General features: G+C 43.9%; 1 protein-coding gene across 1 annotated transcript in view; it reads left to right on the top strand.

The window, feature by feature from the left end:
* SLC49A3 (solute carrier family 49 member 3) overlaps positions 1-23,599 on the top strand; it is a 399,244-nt gene that overhangs the window by 353,355 nt on the left and 22,290 nt on the right. The gene's annotated exons all lie outside the window — the stretch shown is intronic.

Raw genomic sequence — 23,599 nt, 5'->3', positions numbered from 1 at the left:
CAGGGCAATACAAGGGAAGAAAGAAAAGAGTCTGCAGGGCAATACAGAGTTTAGCAAGAAACAATGGAATGTATGATGTATGGGGGGCCAAGAAACCGTCAGATCCTGGATACACATTCTATTCAGCACCTCACCACAAATGCGTTAGGTTAGATTATTTTTTTACATCCCGGGTATTCTTAAATAATGCAACAATTGAGAGACTACCGCGTATATTGTCAGACCACAACCCTCTAAAACTAACAATAGAAGGAGTAGGGTTCAAGAAGGTGGTGGGATCATGGACGTTCGAAAGGGGTTTGCTGAAAGACGATGATTATGTTACATACATGCATGTATGGATTAAACAATTTTGGGACATTAATTGAGGGAGCACCAACATCGGGAATGCCTGGGACACATTCAAGGCCTGTATTAGAGGGGAGACGCTTAGCTACTCCATTGCTAAACAGAGGAGGGAAAAAATAGAAAGAGATTGTTTGAACAATGCCCTGATTTTGGCAGAAGCACGCCTTGAGCTAGCTACCATAGAACAGCGGGGACTCATGGAACGACTATTAGAAGTAGCAGTAGCTAGGGCAGCAGCTCTGGAAGAGGTGGCGATCAAGGCCGCCAGATTGTATGACACGCAGAGAGAGAGGAGTAACGAATTCAGCGAAAGAATAGGACGCACGTTAGCTGCACGAACAAGACAAAGAGTAGCCAAAAGTGAAATCAAGGAAATTAAAGACGGAACAGGCCAGATAATTACTGATGATAAGGGAATTGCTGAGGTATTTAGGGAGTATTATAGCAGGTTATATAAGGAGGAGCTAGTCCAGGATAAGGGGGAAATAGAGCTTTATCTAGAGAACATCCCGGGTAAAGTACTTAGCGAAGAGGACGGAGATTACCTGGATAATGACATAAGCGACAAGGAAATAAATGATGCTTTATTGGGTTTACCAAATGGGAAAGCAGCTGGACCCAATCAGATTCCAGGAGAATTTTATAAAATATTCTTATCATCAATATTCAAAGAATTAGCAAGAACTTTCAAAGGGATTCAGCGAGGGCAGGCAATCCCAGGCAGTTGGGCGGGAGCAGACATTGTAATTTTACTAAAAAAAGGGAAGGACCCGACAGAACCTGGATCATATCGACTCATTACATTAATTAACGCGGATACAAAAATATTCTCAAAAATACAGGCAGCCAGATTCGCCAGGGTAATCACTCAACTGGTGAGTGTCAATCAACACGGGTTCATACCTCACAGAGATACCACAACACATGTAAGGAAAATGATAACATTGTTTGATATTCAGGAAGGGGAAGGGAACCCAATGGCCACTTTGCTACTCGACGCTGAGAAAGCATTCGACAGGGTGGCATGGGAGTACTTATGGGCTGTTTTGAGAAGAGGGGGAGTGGGCGAAACATTTATTAAAGTAATACAAGCACTCTACACAACCCCAACAGCTTGTGTCAGGATAAATACAGGCCGTACGAAACCCTTAAACATTACCAGGGGCACAAGACAGGGGTGCCCCTGTTCACCACTATTGTTTGCAATGTATATAGACCCACAAATATATAAATTAGAACAAAACGCACAAATTGAACCACTAATTACTAAGAGGGGAGATATAAAGGTTCTTGCATATGCAGACGACATAGCGGTTATAACACCCAACCCAATGTACGCGATAAGGGAAATAGAATCAGAGGCAGAGCTATTTGGGCGAATAGCGGGATATGCATTGAACAAAAATAAGACACAAATTATTAAAAACACACACACAGATTGCACCGACACAAGGGTGGTTAATGAAGGGAAATATTTGGGTATTACTATTACAGCAGATTTAGGAAAATTGGTGGAAATTAATATCACTCCAATTCTTACAAAAACGAAAAAAGACCTGGATAGGATACACAATCTGCATATGACACTTGTCGGAAGGGTCAATTATGTGGAAATGAACCTGCTACCCAAAGTGCTATACTTGTTTAGAACAATTCCGCTGTTCTTTAATTTGATCTGGTTTAAGAAACTAGAAAATATGGTAAATCGTTTTGTATGGGCGCAAGGGAAGACGAGAAGGGCACTGAAATACATGTCACTACCATATGACAAGGGAGGATGGGCTTTACCAGACCTCAGGTTGTACTATTGGGCAGCGGCTTTGCAACAAATGACCTGTTTACTGGGAGGGATCGAAGGAGAGGAGGAATTACATACAGGGTCTTTAGAAGTGTATGGCTTAATTTTGGGAGATGAAACCAATAACGCTTTCCTGAGATACACGGGGCCAAGCTATTTCAAGCAAACTAGGTTTAAGACATTGGAAGCCGCCAATAAGATCTGGAAGGCATTTAAGAAGAGTTTTGGTTTGGGGAGATTTCATGGACATACAAGATTAGTAGGGGACCCAACATTACCCTCGGATATTTTTTCGGATGTAATATTTAAAGAATGGGTCAGACAAGGTATTAGAAACATGGGATACATAATGGGGGAATCAGGGGTACGTCAATTTACAGAGCTCCAACAGGAATTTGGGGTTAGTAATAGGACTTTTTTTAAGTACTTACAGGTAAGAAGTTTTTTAGGTAATAAACGTGGTGGCCAGGCGGGATTCAAGGAGAACCCAATATTAAAGATGATTGAAGCAGAGCGGCCATGTACAATTAAACGGTTGTACGCAGCATTGATAGAACATAGAGGGGACGACTTAGGGAAGTATGAGACTAAATGGATGGAGGCACTAGGAATTTCTGAGGGGATATTTACAAAATCACTAACCTTGGGGCATGAGATATTATGTCTGGCATCACTGCAAGCACAACATTACAAAACCCTGTTTAGACTTTACTATACCCCAGCTAGGATCGCTCAGTGGGGAGGAACACAGGGGGTGAGGTGCCCGCGATGTGACAGCTCAGAGGCGGACATAATTCATATGTTCGCAGGGTGCCCAATCCTCTCACCACTTATAAATAGTATTGAAATGTTCTGTGATAAATCATTGGCCTTTAAAGTGAAATTGACACCTGATGTAATAATACTAGGCCTTGAGGATCCTAATATACAACAACATACTACAGGTGGTTTCATATTTGTGGCAATGGCCGTACTACGTCTTTGCATAGCAGCTGTATGGAAAGATAAATTGGCCCCCTCCTTTCAGCAGTGGCTGGCTAAGCTATTGTACATGCACAACCTTGAGAGGGCTATCTACGCTAGAAAGGGGAAAAAAGGGAGAGTATTCGGGTTACAGTTGTGGAAGCCGATTGCCGATTGGAAAGATAGGATGTTAAATGTATAAGGGGGCAATGCAAGGTAGCAGGTCCTGAAGAATTGAATGTTAAGTCATCTCTTCTTTCCCTTCTACTTTAAATGCTTAATGTTTTAGTTGGTAGTCTTATTCAGGATTTCTTTGTCGATTCCGTTATTTTATATCATATTTTGTAAGAAATGTTATTAATGCAATATGTACCATCTGTAAATGAGAAATGAGAAATGATACATTTTTTGTCTGGCGCGGGGTGGGGGGGAAAAACTGTTGCAAAAAGTCAATAAAAATAATTTAAAAAAAAAAATGAAAATGGAAAACAAGAAATATAGTGATCATAATCTCAGATGGTTTGATCAGCTGTGCTCAAAGATAAACAAGGAATTAAAGGTAGCACTAAAAGGGAGACCTAGGGACAGAGAAAGGATTCGTATATATCGGAAACATTATAAACACACCCTACATACTAGAAAAATAGAAATCTGGGAGAGGCCATGGGAAAAACTGATCCAATCAGCCGAAACACCCGATTCTTTTTTTATTGTATAAGACTATAGACCACCCTTTCTTTAAAGATATGTCAGTGGCTAAGATAGAAACCTTAATAACTCCGGAAGATTGGCTGATGCACTTTGAGTACATTTTTAATCCCAAAAATGAGGTTTCTACAAGAGATGGAAAAAGTAATTTTATTTTAGTGGACACAGTTAAGACAGTATCCATTACTCTAGATGAAATTAAAACTGCCTTACACAAAAGCGCAAATGGTAACAAAAGCGCAAATTGTAAAGCTGCAGGACCAGATGGGTTTAATGCTACTTTAAGAGGGGGTGTTACTTGCAACTTGGGTGGAAAGCATAATTGTACCCAATATTAAACAAGCATTTACAATGCAACGGTTTCGCCTTTGGAAAAGTTAAAGCTATTGGCTTTGTAAATGACAACATTTTTATTTATGTGTTGGCTTTGATATCCTAAATAAATGGCATTGTCATTTACAAAGCCAATAGCCTAATCTCTCGCAAATGCGACACCTACTGCATTATCACCCACACACACACACAAAACTGGATCACAAGAAGGGAACAGAGGCACACACAAAACCGGGTCACAAGAAGACAACAGAGGCACACACAAAACCGGGTCACAAGCAGGCAACAGAGGCACACACAAAACCGGGTCGCAAGCAGGCAACAGAGGCACACACAAAACCGAGGGGGCAGGGAAGCAGCTCTACTTGATAAGAATAAATCAGAGATCTGGCAATGATGGGCATGATCATGGAGGGAATACCCAATCCACAAACAGGAGAGTAAGAAGCACTGCAACCAAATTTGCAAAGTGAGGAAAACATCAGAACCCATAAAATAAATGACAGACTGACATTGTTTATGTAACCGCAGTCTAAATGCAGAAGTGTTTAAGTAAAATGTTTAATTAGTTAATACACAGGCCACATTATAATATTATGATCAAGGCCAATATCTGGTGAGCAGTGCAAACCAGCCGGACAGCTGGGGTATTGAAAGTATGTGGTTAGTAGTGGGCTAGATTTCAATGTACTGAAACCATAAATATACACCAAATATTGAGTCCGGAAATGGAAAACCCTTGTTAACAAATAAAGTATTGTATGCCATTAAAGGCTTGTGCTTAGAATAATAAGTGCTGAGCATAAATGCTATGTTGACTCTTGCCTCCTTCAATGTACGTCATCATATACACACACTAGTACCACATACATCACCAAATACATAATTCACAGTCAGGAGCCACATACTCAATTACATACAAATAAACGCATACTTTAAAATGCACTTGACCAAGATGTACATCATTACATGCACAAGTCACGGCAGAACATAGCATAACCCATACAAGATATTGCCACAAATGTCATCACAAACACGTCACACTGGTACATAACTACCACATGCATAAGTCACCACCATGACCATATCACAGACACACATCACCATAATAAGTAAAGAAAAGACATTGCACTGCAGTAACCCAAACAAAGTGAACTGCAGCATTTTATGGGTTTTTAAGAGGGAAGGGAGAGGAGAGAGTGGGAAGGATAGGAAAGAAAGGAAGAGCGAAGAGGCTAGGCGGGGAGACAGTGAAGGGGTAGGCAGTCGTAGTGTAAGGGACGGGAGCAGAAGAGGAATCTTCGAGCTTGGGTACATTACGGCTGTACGTTTGTATGCCGAGGCCTTATTCTTTGTGGCCCCTCTGAATAATTTCATAAAGACAGCCACATTTGATTACTTCATTGAGTTTGGGTTCCAGATGGTGCTACACTTTGCAAATGATTCCATTTTGTCTGAACCTGCCCAACGCACAGAGTGCAACATTATTGTCAGATCTAATGGGTGTAAAAGTGCAATTTCAGGGCAGAACAAATAGCCTTGGTGTCATAATGTGCATGGAGCATGGTTTACAAGTAAATGTAAACACAATTGACCTCCTCATCTTTCCACAACAAGACAGATCAAGTATAAATAAACATTGTATATGTTTTTTTAAGCTAGTTCACCTTGACGCACCATTTTAACTGTGGAGAATTAGTTCCCTGGTCACCGGCCCAATGTGCTCTTCATGTCCTTAAAATAACCTTGTCCAGTGTACTGTTTAGGGCTTCATAGCAGATTATAAGGGTTAACATCAAACAAACCAGTGAAAGATTCGCTAGCATGTTTAAATTCAGTTGTCATGCACTAATAATTGCTTTAATTTTACAGGAAATATTACATTCATGTATAATGCAATACACTTATCAGAATATCATACAAGTAATAAAAAACACATACAGAAACACCGTATATGTTGTGTTTAGTCTGCCCTTTTGGAAATGTGAGCTATGTTCCAAAAAGCAAAACAGAATGAGTAATTAATTTCGGAGTGGAATACATTTTCAATTCTTCACAAAAAAGCTCATATTTTTTGTGGCATAATTCACACTGTAAGAAATACATGTTGAAATAGCATATAATGTGCTTCTGCACGTGTTGTGTAGGATTGTTCGACCAAGAATATGGATCAGACCACCTAAATATTAACCACTGATCCTGTCGCTCTTGTTTACGGTGTCAGTTCTTCCCATCCTGTCCATCTACTCACCGCAACTCTGCCTGCCCACTTCTTCCGCCACTAGCACTTCACCTCTCACCTTGAACCTCCACTGACGACTAATATGTCTCCCTCTTTTCCTCACTGTACCTCGGTTGAGCACAGTCTCACTCTGTCATCTCCCTCTCACTGCATTCACCGCAGGCACGACCAGGCATTTATTTCTGCCCCCCATCTTGCCCCACATTCGTTGTAGATTCTGTCGACCCCCTTCTGTCCCTGCGTTGAGCACAAGCACCGCTATCCCTTCTCACCCTGTCTCTTACCTCACCAGAGGCACACCCATTATATAATGAGCGTATCAATCGGTTGTGAAAGGGAAGGCAGGAGGCCAGTCTGACCCTGTGGTATGAGCCGTTTTCCATAAAATGTGTATTATTGCAGCGGGGTAGGACGTCAAGAAAGGAGAAAGGAGAGCTTCCCGACCTCCCCCCAAAACCTAAGAAGAGGCGGGAGGGTGCAGAGTACAATGGGATAGAGAGACGAGACAAAAAGAGAAATTAAGGGGAGCAGGAGGGAACAGAGCAGGGTCGTACTCTTCTTACTCATGACTTGAAGCGGGCCGGGTCCTGCCGGTGCAAAAAGGGGTATCGAACTGGGTCCCCATCTGGCTCTGTTTTTCATACCCTGAGCAGGTCCGTTTTTTTTCTACAAACGGTAGTGTAGGGGTGAGCATGCCCACGAGGTTGTAAACAGGAGATGTGCGCATGCTCACTTATTACTATTAAAGTAGAGAGCTCAACGATGGAAGTGGAATTAAGTTTGAGTTCCAGTCCATACTGGTCTTTTTGGCAAGACGGGCCTTACATGTGAGTTTCATTGCTTCAGTCCTGCTAGCGGTTCAGTGTAATAAACTCTGTAGCGGCCTTCCTGGCCTTTCGGGGACATTGACTGATCTGGTCCTCAAATAAATTAAACAAGCACCTACGAGGACACGGGGGGGCGGGAGAGGACACGGATGGCGGGAAGGGGGCGGGAGAGGACACGAACAGCGGGAGAGGACACGAACGGCGGGAGAGGACACGGACGGCGGGAGGGGGGCGGGAGAGGACACGAACGGCGGGAGAGGACACGGACGGCGGGAGAGGACACGGACGGCGGGAGAGGACACGGACGGCGGGAGGGGGGCGGGAGAGGGCACGAACGGCGGGAGGGGGGCGGGAGAGGACACGAACGGCAGGAAAGGAACGGACAGCGGGAGGGGGCGGGAACGTGCACAGGACAGCGAGGGGGGGCGGGAACGGCGCACGGACAGCGGGAGGGGGGGGAAGGATCACGGCGCACGCATATTTCTAAACAAAATGCTCCTTACCTGATCGCCTCGTGGGAACTCGAATCTTGCAGCCAACTCCAACAACAAACACTTAGCAAAAGAAGAAAACAGGCAGACTCAAAAAAAAAATAACACACACTCACCACCGTGATGACGAACAGAAGTGGGTGGAGAGGGAAAAAATGTCGGGAACGCCCCCGAATCTGGTCCGGCCTTGACGGACAGATCTCTGTTCCAATGGCTAGCCTCCATTTATGGAGCTAGCCAATGGAACAGAGGGGCGTATTCAAGAGTCCCTAACTGAAGACTAGAGATTTCTCTGGGGGCGGAGCTTACGCTCCGTGCCCCAGGCGAAACCTAAAAAGGTGATAGGGGAAAGTGTTATAGGCCCATATCTCTGCTTGATTCAACATCTCAATTCATGTGCAGAATCATGTTAGAAAGACTGGAAAGCTGAACAACCTAGTATAACATTTTAACCGATGCCCAGTACGGATTTAGAAGGGGCATAGGGACGGTAGAACAGTGCGTCAACTTTGAGCTATTGATAGGGAAATATACTCACGCTAAAGAAGGACAATTGCACTTCTGTTTCGTTGACCTCACCAGTGCCTTCGATCTAGTTAACCATGCCAAACTATGGCAAACACTGAAAGGGGTGGGCATACCACACAGCATTATAATTTATCGATCACAAATATACACTCTTCTAACCTCAAGAGTGCGTTTTAGCCCAAAAGGCAAATGCACTTCTGATTTTAGAGTCACCCGGGGGATACAACAAGGATGTGTCCTAGCGCCCTTTTTATTCTCCCTTTATATTAACAATGTCGATTTATTTTGACTAAATATAAGTGCTGATTGCCCTAGCTTTGGTACACGTGTAACCCCAGTACTCCTATATGCAGATGATGCAGTCCTATTGTCTACGAATGCAATGTTTAATAGAAAGTTTTATGCAATTCATGAACGCGAAAGATTTACAGCTGAATATTCCAGAGTGACCGGGGTTGGGATTGGAGGATGTCCTGTTCTTACAACCTTCAGGGTCGCTTCCCGCATCTGCTACCCCACAGTACAGTGCTGCACCCGGGGCGAGGACTACAGTCCCCAGGGTGCACTAGACCGCACACAACTGCTGCGAGTGAGGGGGGAGGCGTGGTCTATCGCGCTTAAAGCGTTGCCTCTCCCCCCGCGGCACGGGACGCGCGCGGGACGGTGCCCCGACAAAGCCCGAACCAAGGGCGGGCCAGTCTGAGGCCGAAGGAGGCTGGGCTGGGCCAACCCCTTTTCATGTGTGATAAAACTGCTCTCGACTCCAATACTGCTTGACTGTCAAGTTATCTTTTGTGCTTTCTAATGGCTTCCAAACGTAAAATTACTGGTCAGAAGGTGGGGGGGCGAGGTGGGTACGCTGGACACGTTTCTATCTAGGGCAGAGTCTGTCCGGCTCACAGAGAAAAACTCTCTCTGGGGTCATATGTAGAACAAAAAAGATTATCCCTGGGGGCAATAACTACGGCCAAATCTCCCATGGGCGTCCTGCAAGATATGACACGCCCAAGTATGGAGTCTTTAGAAGCTGGTACGGCTGGTGCACGGCTGGCGCACCGGATAAAAGTTCCACTGCCAACTTAGAGGTTGTAGAGGCGGATATTTTAAGCAATGTGAAATCCAATCAAGGCCCAAGGTTGAGTGCTCATAGGGTTCTGGTTGGATCGCCCCATGTTTAGAACCCAGCTCTCCCTGTCTCCCCTGCCATATCCCAAGTCCACACCTTAATGACGCAGAGAGTAGCCAGGGTGATCGAGCCACTAGATCCAAAAGAACTTCTATAGAAAGGGAAAATGTGGCATGTTCATCGAATTCTGGGCGGGGAATTAACAATGGGGGAGGGAACAGGGAACCACCCGCAAATCGCACAAGGAGTGGTGTGGCACAAAGGGGTAAAGCCGAAACCAAACTCAAACATCGCATCCCGGGACCACATGAGAATTTTTCCCCTAAATCCAATAATGGTTTGCTTTTTACTTCGAACTCTAACTCCCCCATGTTGGTGGATTATGGAAGCGATCCTGACCATTGGAAACGCCTGGAGACTTTAATCACTGTTCTTCTAGCACCTTTTTGGAATAAATTAGGGGCGATTGGAGAAAAATTGTCTCTCCTCTTAAAAGATTCTCAAGTCTCTGATAACTCGGAAGCAATTGGGACCCATAGTACTACCAGGGAGGGTGGCATGGCACCCGCGGCACCCTCATTGCCAAGGTTCAGTGGCATTGCTGGGGAGTTTACGGGGGATGTGGCACATGGGTCAGGAAATAATCTTACTGGTAATGCGCACCTAGTAAGGCTGCGATTGCCTTGTCCGCTAATGGCCATGGGAAGCCAAGGATTAGGCGGACAGGTGAATGCTCCCCGTACAGACCAAAAGATTCTCCCTCAGGGACCATCAACGGTAGAACAGGCCAAACCGTCACTGAATTCTGGTAATCGACTTGGGGAGGGCCCTATCATAACAAACCCTGTGATTATTAAGTCTTTGCGGGACATTTTAGACCTGCCACCAGCAGCTTGTCCTTATGTTGTGGTCCTGGCCGGTGTTCCCCCACTTAGACCAGACCAACCTGAATCTTGGACCCAATTGCGAAATAAAATTGTTGACTGGCTATCCAGGCATAAAGGCTTTAGGGTAGCCATGAGTAATAACATCATAATAGTGCCCAGAGCTGGGTGGGTGGGGGAGACTCCAAAGAACATTGGGGGGGATTGTGTGGTTGTAAACTTCCGAAGCCCTGCAGTTGCACAAATGATCTTGGGAATTAGGTCATAACTATAACTACCTTCTCGCAACCGCCATTGGGTCAGTAGCTGTGGAGTTAAAAATAGCAACTCTAGATATGGGCTGGCCAGTCATCAACGTCTGAGTGATGTTGTTGTCATACGCTAACGCATGCCCAAGTATGCTATATTAGGGGGAGAGGGAAAGGGGGCAGACATGGTGGAACTCCGCTGACATATAGAACTCCGCCAACTGGCCATTTAATTTTTGGTGGAGGAAAAGGGATACCCCCAAACATTGAATTGCGCCTACCCCCGACTGATGAATAATGAACCAGGCATATGGACATGTGCACAGCAGCTAAAAAAAATGTTTATAAAGTGTGCGTCTGCCCGCATTTGTACCACAAGGTAATGGGTGCCTGGTGGGATCACCAAGACCAAACCACACTGAATTCGGTAGGATGTCGGGTTGTTAGACATGAGTGGACCAAGACGTATTTACCTGTTACTTATCAGTCTCTCATGTCGGAGCTATGATGAAGTATATTTGTTTTGTTGTATAAAAACAAATAACTGAATCATATATGCACTTACCTTATTGATATTTTAGCTTCGACATTCTGTTAACTCAAGATTTCAAGTTTGATATTCCAGACTACAACACTCAATCCTTAATTATGTTGTCTTTGTTATAAGTATTGGGTACACTTTACAAAACGTTTTAATGAAATCTTTTGTAAAGTGGGCCTAATCCTTTTATCGGGGATACAGTAGTTAAAGATTGAGAATACTTTGTAGTGCTTTATAGTACAAAACATACTACAAAGTGTAAATGTTGCTTATATTTATATGTGTGGAGTTCTCCGCCCCAAATGTGGAGTCTGCGCACATGTGCGTGTAGATTTTAAAAGTAAATGTGAGAGGAGCACAGGAGAATGGTGGCAAAAAGAGCAGATTTACTAAAGGGGATGGGATTAAGGGGACATTTATGGTGGGTCATCGAGGAGTTTAGGCAGGGATGTCACCCACCCATTCGAGTAATCCAATTGATTACTCTGGGGGTGGAGACATGCAACTTAAACTTTTGTAGTAAGTTTACATTCAAAGTATGTGAATACCGAAAGTACTAAACGTACTACAAAGTGTAAATTTACTCTTATCATTCCTTACCAACCTAACAGGAACCTCCGGTCGACAGAGGCGTACCTCGCGGTTGTTCCCAGAGTGAAGCGAGCCAGGTCTGGGGGCAGGATGTTCTCCTTGAACACCGCCAAGCTCTGGAATGCCCTCCCCATCTCACTTCGGTCCAACCCAGACCTCCTTTCATTCCGTAAAAGTCTAAAGACCCTACTGTTCGCCAAATCCGCCTCCCCCTAGATCCCCTCCAGGTACTCCCCTCCAGGTACTCCCTGCTTTTACTCAGCGCTTGGACGCTTTCGGGCATCAAACGCGCTTTACAAGTACTTTTACATTTACATTACATTACATTACTCAAAAGTGTAGCTTACCTTTGGTAATCAGGGCCACAGTGATAATGTAGTTTAAGTAGAAATTGCTCTGATATCTTTTTTGTGGCCACCCTCCCAAAAGAATGTGTACTATCCTGTACACATACCAATAAGCGTACTATTGTGGAACGTCTGCTGCACTCCCTCATCTCCCATAGAAGTATGGTTGTGGTTTTTACCGGCATGTGCAATATATTTTTTCTTCGAATTTTTTTTATTGGCATTTCCATTTAGACTAAATCATTAAAGTTTAGGATCTGATTCACAGAGGTAATTAACACTTGATAATAAGTTTACACTTTTGAGTATGTTTACTAATTTTCGGTATTCACAAATTATACTTTTTTAATAATTTACATTTTTGTAAGAACTTAAACCAGAAAATGCAAGCATGCATTTAAGGTCACAGAACATATGCATCAGTTCCTCGAACTATGTGTGTTGTGCATAGGTTGTCCATGTAAATGCAACCCAATAGGGGTGTGATCTGACAGGCCTCTGGCATGTAGATGTAATTCCTTAATATGAAGTAGATCTACTATGGGCACCAGGGGCTGTTCAATAACCGAAAAGGACCTGTATCATCCCGAAAAGAAGGTAGCCACACATCATAGAGTCCCATACTGGAATTGAATGGGATACAGTCACAAGGAGAGGCCCCAGGGCCAGACTTTTTATGACCCAGGCGGTAGAAAAATGAGGAAAATCACCTAAAGCTGGTATTTTTTCCTCTTCTCTGTAATACTTAAATCAGCAAATATACAAGAAGAAGAATGCACTTCAAAATTGTATTCCAGAGTCGCCTTATTGAGTCATTAATAGTTAAAGAAAACTAAGACAACGCCATGTTACAAATGAATACGCACCATTTTATATGAACTTCAATTTAAGTATTATGCCTGGGCCTTTGCAGAATCTTAAAACATGAACAAATGGCCCGTGTTATCTATTCTGAAAGGTGGCATTCCTATCTGTTACTTTCGCAGCATTAAACTGTTTTAGGTTCACATATTTGTATGCTTCTGCCATCTAGTGGCCAGTCGAGATTAATTAAAAAAAAAAAAAAGATAAAGAAGCCTGCAACACATTTTAATAGACTACAGTTTTTCAAATTATTATTTACCAAGAAGAATCTTAAAAGCTTACTCGCTAAAATGCTCTTAGCTTGTGAAAATGTCAATCTTAGACAATGTACCGTAAATTGCTTTAGTGGCATGTGGGTTTAGTAGTACCTATTTGCATTAAGACCTGTGTAAATGCCATTGCCTACTCGTTCACATCATTGCTCCAGTCATTACTCTATGAGGAGCAGTGCTGGAAAGTAGGGGGATCCCGCTGGATCCAGGTTACGGCTGTTATTTCTGGAAAAGATGTGGGATCAGGCCGATCCAGGGAACCATGCTGAATTTGTCCTGGTGCCATTTCAGACAACAGAACATAATTCAGAAACGCCCGCACATCTACATGTGTTCGTAGTAGCAACGTTCAGGCGTGAGGAAGCTTTCTTACATCAACTTCCAGCTGGGCCAAAAAAGAAAGGCCTGATCATAAGATCGATCAGCCCTTCTTTTCTTCAAGTATCATTCTGGCTGGGAGCCATCCGGAGCCTACCACCTAGACGCCAATGCAATGGAAGGAAACTAAGACACATAGCTTATCCCTTTACATTACTTTAGAGCATGGGTACTCACAAACTTTCTGTCGGGGCCAAAATTACAGAGTGGTTTGTGGCCGAGGGCCCCATCGGTAGGGGTGAGGTCAGTGGGGGGTGGGGTTAGTGGGGGGGGGGGGGGGGTTAGAGTAAAAGAAATCAAACCCGTTTCAAAACATTAGACAGTGCGATAATGCTGTATTTTAAAAGCAGCTGTAACTACAAAGAGCACATTTTGATAATACTTTCATACACACTTTGACCCCAATTCCATCACAGTCGCTTCCCTCTCTCTCTCTCTGTCAGTTAGTCTTTATCTCTCTGTCAGTTAGTCTTTATCTCTCTGTCAGTCAGTCTCTCTCTCTCTCTGTCAGTCAGTTAGTCTCTCTCTCTCTCTCTCTCTCTCGCTCTCTCTGCCAGTCAGTTAGTCTCTTTCTCTCTGTCAGTCAGTCAGTCTCCCTCTCTCATGCAAACAAAAAATCTGTGCTTAGCCTAGTGTGCCACCGTACTGGTATTTTGCTGTTTGTCATTGTATCCAGAAATATCAGATACAACCAGTAACATTATACCTGCAACAAGTCAGGACTATTGGTTTTGCCAATGGTTGTTAGCTGCATAAGATAAATAAGCAACAACTATGGATTTGTTGTATATAATATATAACATTGAAAATGCTTCAGTTCTGAAATGATGAAACTGTGAAAGAACTAAAACTAGCCTATTTGGAATTACATCAAAGGCTTTGTGCTGCTGTTGAGTTGAGATTTATCTAAGGGCGAAAATGGAGACCCCCATTAGTTGTTTGTTGCATAAGATAAATAAGCAAAAACAATGGCTTTGTTGTATATAATATTGAGAATGCTTCAGGTCTGAAATGATGAGACTGAAAGAATGAAAACAGTCGATTTGAAATCTACCCGCCAAAATCCACCACCTGCATGACTTTCCCCCGCCACATTATGATGGCGTGGGAGGACCCCGGCGGACGGGAAGACCATCCGCCGATTTTCCACCCGTAAGCAATCTGCCCGATTGCGTACTGGGCGTAAAAGCCCAGGAATATGGTGGCGGTGCCTTGCAGGCACCTCCATCCATATTAGCATCATGGTTGTGTAATGCCTTTCCGGGGTGGCAACGCCTCCACAGAAAGGCATGCAGTCTTCAACATTGGGGGCCCGTAGCGGGCCCCCAGGGATTCTAGGGGGTGGGGGTGCACATGGGCGGTACCTATGGTACCCCCCTGCATTTCAATGTACAACGTGGCAGGCACCACGCGGTGCCTGTCACGTTGTGCATTGAAACGCACAACTTGCAGTTGTGGCAATGCGGCGGGTGGTGCTTTCAGCATCGCCTGCCGCAATGTTACAAATGCGGGATGCCCCCACCAGTCTGGCGGGCGCATCCTAATTGCTGGTGCGAGACCGCCGCACGCATTGCGGGTGGTCCCGTTTCCCGGGCTATACTAATGAGCCCCTAACTGTCTGCCCATGCCCCTTTGACCTTTTCACAGCAAAGGCGGTCCCTGAGGAATCGCAACAGCAGTAATGGCACCAAGTCCGTGACTGATGTTGTTTTCCATGGGGCCGCAAAGAAAGGTTTGGTGGGCCGCAAGTGGCCCGCGGGCCGTACTTTGAGTACCACCGCTTTAGAGAAACAGTTGGACTTGGCCCTTTTTGCAGGGTTATCCCCAAACATTTTGCCTTCTTCCTCCTATTTATTCGGACCTGTTTTTGCTGGATTTAGGACTCTGGGCACTTTACTACTGCTGACTAGTGCTAAAGTGCAAGTACTCTCTGTGTAAATTGTATTGGTGATTGGTTTATCTAGGATTGGCATATTTGATTTACTAGTAAGTCCCTAGTAAAATGGACCAGGTGTGCCCAGGGCCTGTAAATCAAATGTTTCTAGTGGGCCTGCAGAACTGAAACATGTTTAAGACCTACCACTGCAGTGTCTTTGTGTACAGATTTAAACTCCCATGTCGACCTGGCAAGTGCACCTACTCGCCAGGCCCTACCCTTCCCTTTTACTATATGTAAGCCATCCATAAGGTAGGCCCAACACAGCCTGATGGACAGTGTGGAGTGTATTTAAAAGGCAGGACAAATATTGGTATCCTCCCCTGGGAGTAAGAAACCAATGCATTGCTTTGCTTTTCTGGCGCCTCGCCTCCCCTGCGCTTCGCACCCTCTTTGAATTTGAACTATCCGAGGTACTTAGTGCTAAAAGTGACACATCCATAGATTCCTATGGACTACATTTGCTTAACCTTTAAAAAGTGATATATTTGCTTATGTGTGTTGTTTTTTTGTTGTTTTGATCTTGTTTTATTAAGATACATATTGGTTATTTTCTCAAACTGGTGTGGACTCATTTTGTAGCGTTTTGTTTGTGTTACTGTATATGTACAAATACTTTCCACATTGCCTTAGAGATAAGCCTGACTTTTCATGCCAAGCTACAAAGTGGGTGAGCACATGCCATCTTAGCTGTGTGACTCCCTTACCCTGACTAGAATGAGGGTCCCTGCTTGGACAGGGTGCAAACCTCTGCCAACTGGAGACCCCATTTCTGACAGAAACTATTACTGTAAGAGTAATGTAAGACTATGAATGTAATGTGCTTGTACTGCAAGAATGAACGACTTTCTTTGTGTATTGGTAAATACAATAAGAATTTAAATGGCACCTACTAATTTATTTTACATTTAATTCTTTTATAGCACTGCTCATCCCCCTGGGCCCTTTCAAGTTATAGTAGCAGCTCTTTTATTGACTCCTGTACTGCAATTAAAAATCTTCCTATTGCGCATACAGCATTTAAAAATCTCATATTTATCAACAGGCTGCAGGCTTGATCCCTATTAATAATCTTATAAACAATAAAAAAAGGCTTTAAGAACTCCTTCCATTCCTGTAGGAACCACAAACAATCCAATAAAATATGTGGGCCGCTGCATTTTACTTTCAGCCCTCATGTGCATTAGCCCTGATCATTTCTCATTGCAGCTTTTATCTTCATATCTGCATTGAATGGATTAAGTCCAACCCTACATTTCAAAATGGCCTTCCTAAGCTTGGGACTTTCCAGGGACTCGATATAAGGGAACGTGTTATCATTGATCCAGCTATTTACCAAGAACTGGGTGGACAGTTTGCCCCCAAAGTGAACAAATCCTCCTCTTTAGCACAGTTACTTATAATAGCGCATAGCTCCTGCTTAGGGATCTGCTGCCCTAACTTCCACTGTTCTCACGCTAGTGATAGTTTGACACAGATTTTAGCAAGCATTTGTCTAAAATTTGGCATTCTGCCCTTTCAGCATGGATTATGGTTGATGGTGGAAGTGCAAGGAGCTGTTTCACACATTTACCCTCCTCAAAATTCCAACCCAATTTACTGCCTAAGACTAATACATCCACCTCTTACCGTGGATGGACCATTGCGTTAAAGGTCAACAAAATGGGGCGTAAAGACGGCCCTCCATATTTTCGCTTGGACTGTTTTATGCCCCATACTGAAGATAGTGCAGTTGATTTTAATGATCCTGTGTGGTCCCTCTAATTTAATTTGGTATCGATCCTCATACCCAAATATTTTTATTTGTCCACCACCACAACATTGACCTCCCCCAGATGCCTATAAAAAAAAACGTTCCTTTCCCCAGAAGCATTATTTTAGTCTTGTCCAAATGAACTGTAAGGCATTTCTTTAAACAATAATTTTGGAAAATGTCCAATTTCTGTTGCAGACCCAATTCTGTCATGTCGACTATCACCAAATCATCGGCATATAGTAGACCAGGGATATGGGTCCCGCCCATCTTCGGGCATAGACCAGCAGCTTTATGTAACATACTTGGTAAGTCGGACAGGAATAATGAGAAGAGTAGGGGGCAAGGACGCAGCCCTGTCGTAGACCATTCTTTATCAGTACTTTCTTTGACAGGCTCCCATGGGTATCAAAGATTAGCCGTGCCCAATTCTGCCAATGCAATTCCTGGATTAGTAAGAGTAACGCCTTGTTGATGCCAAGCCGCCCTTGCATATCCCACAGAAACGTATGATCTATCAAATCAAAGGCGGCCCTGAAATCAACAAAGCAGCAAAATAATCTGCCCCGCTGCTCACTTGCCTTTTTTGCCATTGCCCTTAGACTAAGCCAATGGTCTATTGTTGATTGGCCCTCTTTAAAACCACTTTGCTGTATCGGAATTAGGTTGTTTTGCTCTACCCAGGCCTTCATTACGCCTAACAGTATTTTTGAGACTATTTTCTCCCCCATATCCAACAGGCTAATTAGACGATACATCTTGGGCTGTTTAGCATCATTCTTTTTATATATTGGTCTCACTATTGCCCCTTTCCAGCTTTTGGGGAAGTGCCCAGTAGTCAAAGACTTTTTGAAAAATGTCATTAAAGTAACTTGCCCACCGATTCACATTATGTGTCAATATAATTGCCGGTAGGATATCTGGGCCTGCAGCTTTAGTTAGCTTTAGGGATTTGATGATTTTATGTATTTTCCGGAAGGAGAAGTGCAACTCTTTTTCTACACCAACCTTAATAATATTTTCTAGGTTCTCATCTACCTTATTACTATCATACAGATTGTTCAAGTGATTAATCCAATCATCTTCTCCCGCTAAACACCTAATTTCGCCTTGCACATTCCCCTCCCGCACCAGTTGCTAAAATGTCCTAATGTTAAATGTGCCTATCAATTCAAGCATAATTTCACAATTTTTCATATACTCTGATTTCCTTTCCTTCAATTTATTTTTATACTCAAGTTTTGCAGAGCGGAGGCTCTCCACTGTTACCTTATCATGCCTTTTCTGAAGCAGCCTTTCCAATTTCTGTACCTCCAATTTTAAGCTCCTTATCATGAACATGTTCCTTAGTCACAGGGCCTGATTTTAATTTCACCCTCAAACAATTTACCACTTGCTCAATCACCTGGCCATACCATATTAGGATATTATTCAGCTCCTCTGGTTTATCAAAAGACGTATTGTTGACCATCAGCACATAAAGCAATTTCAGACTATCCTCAGTTATCCAGGTAGTTATATGTCGGGGATACTCAATCAGCAATGGGGCCAATCTGTTTCTTTGCACCCCTTGCTCCTTCCTAAGTATTACCTGTAGAGCCCAGTGTTCGCTACCTTCAATTTGCAGCACTTCTAACCCTCTACTTCAGAAAAGTGGCAAGTATTTATGAAGGCATAGTCAATTGCACAGATCTGATTACCTATGTTAAAAGTCTTTGTTGCTGAGTGGTTGGCATCTACTCGTCCAATGACACACAACAGCCCTATAGATCCTAAGAGCTTTACTAGGGTTTTATCTCATACAGTACCTCCTGAACTTGGGGAATCTAGCCGGGGGGGGACCTGTACCATGGCTAATAATTCTTTAAAGAATTATCTCACTAAAAGAGGGATCCAATTTATGATTAAAATCCGCTAAAATCATTACCAACTGTGTTGCATTTGCTGAGCAGATTAACTCCAAACCCTCTTCTAATATCCCAACTGTGCTTCATAATCTATTATGTACCCTGCTGGCCAGATGTATATATTAACCACAATTATTTGTCTTCTTGGCCAGGGCCACTATAGAGTTCTATCTAACTAGCCAATAGCCAATGACTTTTAACTTTTAGCCTAGTTGTTTTATTGGCTATTTTAGTCGATACTAAAGTGAACAGTTCCCCTGAAGGACATCCTGGGCCTATACGCTATGCATTTAGTAAGCATTACAAATCCATCTACTGGATCAGGTACTTCGCACAGCCAAGTCGCTTGAAAGCACATTATTTCATATCTTCCTAACATCTCTTTAAAGGTATCTTGAGTTAACTGTCTCCTGTATCCCCCTGTGTTCCAAATCAATACATGCCGGCTGTACAAGCACTCTGCTTCCTAATCCAGATCACTCATCCCTCCTAATGTATTATCTTCACAACTTGCTATTGAATAAGATAGAGGTTTGAATCAATTCCTCAACATTGGTCCTTTTACAGCATTTACTATAGCTACTTGTAGACCACCCTTGCTTCTATCCATAAATGTTCTTCTCTGCTGATCCCCTGATAAGCCAAATTGTATTTGATCAGGGCATATTCCTGCCTGGTGGGTAAGAGCCCCAAGGCTCCTAGGACCACTCCTATCCATTCGTTGTTCAACATTTTTTTCCAATCTCATACCCTCCTTTTATAATTCTTCCTCGGCTCTCACCACCATTTGTTTGACACATTCTGGATAAAAAAGGACCTTTGTCCTTTGTTACCTCTTTTCCTTTCAAGTTTGTTGCACAAGCTATTTACCTTATATCGCCGGTTGTAATCTCACCCAGGCTAAGACATTTAGAAAGTACTTCTACAAGGTGCGGGCGGTTCAGGAACTTTAGCTTCCTCTGGCGTTTCTTCCCTATTCTTCACCACGGTTCCATAAATAACCATAAACTGTCTCTCCTATTATACTTTTTTTCACTCTTCCTGAAGTTCTGGCTGACCGTAAGCATTTACTTTTCCCAAGATGATCTAAGGTGGACTTGCCCCTTTTACTTATTCGAGGCAACTCTCCCTTCACCCTACTTCCCTCTTATTTTAATCCAACTATTCCTTTTCTTCTCTCTTCTACAGTTCTACAGGGTTGCATACTTTCCGTCAACACCTTCATCTCCTCTTGACTTGTTACTCCATTTCTACTCAAAGTACCACTCATGCTCTTTTTGCTTCCCATTCCATTCTTCTGTTGGCTCGCTAGCTCTGGGGCTACACACTGCCCTTTCCTCCAGCATTGTTTTATGCCCCCTTTCTTATTCAGTGTCTTCTGTATTTTCCCTATTATCTCAGAATGAGGTACATACCTCTTTGGCCCCCAGTGCTGTCATCTCTTTATTATCAACAGTATACTTACCAAAGGGGAACTTACAGTCTGTGTGTGAGTTGTCTCATCAATGTCAAATGTTACATATACCTCCTGATGTCTTTTTTCTGTCACTGGTCGTACTAGGATGGGCTTGCAACTATTAATTTGTTTTAGCTCCTCTGTGATCCTCTGTAGTTGTTTTATTAAATTTCCCCTGTCAGTTATTCTCGACTAGGGCTTCTTATATTCCCTGAAGTGTCAAAAGCATTAGAAACATTACTTCTAATATTGACGATGCTGAGGTTGCGGTCATATCTAAGGCCAGGAAGGACTGTGATGTTTCAGGGGGTATAGTGCATTGCCGAGGGATATCCCTTCTTGCCTCTTCTAATGATTCATTCTCCCCGCTCCCTCCCTCCCTTGCCTAGTCACTGCTTGTTGCGCGGCCTCACTCTCCTCTGTGTTACTATTGATTCCAAAGGGGGAAAGACATGGTGCTGACGATAACCTTGGGACAGGCAGAAACATCCCCCCCCCCATCATTTTTACCCACTTCATCCCCCACAGCTTTATCCAAGCCTGGTAGTGTTTCAAAATAATAAAATCGTTCGATACTTTATTCGATATTGTCATATCATAAAAGTGCATACATTCATAAAAAACAAAAACAAAAATTGGAGCTAAAAATGTACATTTCATATTAAAAAATTACTAAAATGCTATATACATTTAAAACATAATTACATGACACTACTAAAGTACGACGGTATTTAGAAACATTATGAGTTAATGACCATGTCCAAAGGGTCTAAGCTTTAGTAGCAATAAACATCCTCGTGCGAATGAGCCAAGCACTTGATAAATATTTTGCCACACCACAAACAATAAAGAGGGAAGACGTGTTAGTTGTAATGATGCGGAGGGCAACCTCTAACGCCCAGCTCCCTGCAAACCGGTCTCAGCCATCTATGTCTTGCCCTCTTATAAGCTTTACAGCCAAACAGAAAGTGTGGAAGGGATTCTATTTTGCAAGGACAACAAGGGCATGCACCGTTTGGGGCCCTTGAGCCTTTCCAACCTTTGGTGAAATTGTTGATTGATAATGTCCTGTACCTCATCTTTAAAAAGATCAATCTGTCTCTAGGTATTCTGATGAGGTCTAGAAACGGTTCCAACTTTCTAATTGGCTTGTGTTCTAAAAACTGCGAGGTTAAGGGGCCCCAGCTCGGATTCCTCTGTTCTTCTGCCTCCACCCACTCCCAATAAATTTTCTTTATTACTTGCTTTGGGGGTGGGGACTGGGTGGTCCAGGATTCAGCCAGACCCAACTTCAAAACCATCTGTTTAAGTTTGTTTACCCAATGTATTTTACTCCCGGTGTTCAAAGCAATCAGTTCGTCCATCACCAGGGCATAGTTTGCTAGCTCTGGGGTCCTCCTTAGGCGCACCCAGAACAGCAACGGGCGCAGATGGACTACATCTGAGATAGAGCATTTGCCCATATCTAAATACAGTGGTTTCAGCGGGGTTGAGGTTGGTAAGGCAACTAGATCCCTTATAAATGTATTCTCAGCTCTGACCAAGTCTTGGACATTTTCACCACCCCATAGTTCTGCCCCATATGTCGCAGAAGGCAGGGCCCTTCCTTCATACACAGCGAGAGCCGGGGCAATGGGCCTACTATCTGATAATCGCTGGCTCCTTAAGATGGCACCCGAAACTCTCTTGAGGTTTAGCAACATTTTGGCTATATGGGAATCCCACCTCAATTTACTATTGATCCTGATTCCCAGATAGTCAAATTCCTCGACCACCTCGAGAGGGGATCCATTAGGAGATATCTGAAGTTTCCTTCCCTTTTTGGGGGGGTAACACCATCAGCTTTGTTTTTGTCGTGTTGATGGTGAGTCCACGTTCATGGCAAAACAGGCTGAATTTATCCAAAAAATTTTGCAGGCCCGTTAGGGTTTTGGCCAGCAGCAGAGTATCGTCCGCGAAGAGGAGGGTGGGTGTTTTCTCCCTGGCCAGGACTGGGGCATCGGCACTGTCCTCCCTCAAATGGTCCACAACCCCATTAACAAAGAGGGAGAACAGTGTCGGGGCCATCACACAGCCCTGTCGTACACCCCTGTTCACAGACACCCTCCCTGTTAGCTGCCCCTGGCTCCCCCACCTAATCCTAGCGATTAAAATCACTCATTAAGTTCTTCTCACCCACTTTCCAGTTTTCCCCTTGAAGGCTTGCCAGCAATAAAGGGTGCTTACATTCATCTGGTTTCCTTCCCAGAGGAACTGGGGGCTGTAGCGGTTGGTGGAGGGCGGGGTCTGAGGCAGGGCAAAGCTTAATTATGGCATTTCAGTACACAGGTCCTGGCTGCTGCTAAAGTTATACAAAATCTGTAAATGCTATAAAAGTTCCACCAAAAACCCTTACTTGCTTCCAGGCTTCCCAGGATTTAGATGGCAGCTAGTCACCACTACTACACCACTCTTCTGTGGCTCCAAACCGGCTTGCCAAACAGGCCTACCGGGGGTGCTATCTCCATGGTCCACACCAGGCTTACTCGCTCTTCGGTCGCTCTCTCGCGGCCTCACTCTCCACTCTACTACAGAAACACTGCAGCACCTACTTGGCCGCTTGCAGCCCTTCCTCATTCAGGCCTCAATTGGGTGGCGGGATGCGGCACTGTGCACTACGCCCCTGAACTTCCCTGTACTTCTGGGTAGAGGGGGTGGTTACGTGGGCTGAAGACAAGGGAGCAGCAATGCGGCTGCCATAATATCACAGGGCACCCTGCTGGGAGCTCTTCTTTAGCCATTTGCGATTCCTCGGCTCCCTGTCACAGGTTCCTCCGGTCATTACTCTGCGGAATGTAGCTTAACGTGCAGTTCACCTCGAGCCCTGCCCTGCCGACAGTCGATGACTTCAATGGCCTTCGACCACAGCCCTTTGCGCTGAATCTGAGCAGTTGCAACCAGGTGCCGCTCTGAATGGTAAACCAGCTTCAACCAGCAGAACCTCTGCTCTCCGGTCATTTACAGAATGCAGAACACACAGAAAGAGGAAGTAATGAGGAGAAATAAAGATATTTCTCCT

This window comes from Lissotriton vulgaris, chromosome 3_1 (assembly GCF_964263255.1).
Source record: "Lissotriton vulgaris chromosome 3_1, aLisVul1.2, whole genome shotgun sequence".
In the NCBI taxonomy this organism is placed as follows: Eukaryota; Metazoa; Chordata; class Amphibia; order Caudata; family Salamandridae; genus Lissotriton; species Lissotriton vulgaris.
The sequence above is the reverse complement of the archived record's forward strand: the minus strand, read 5'-3'. Positions and strand labels throughout refer to the sequence as shown.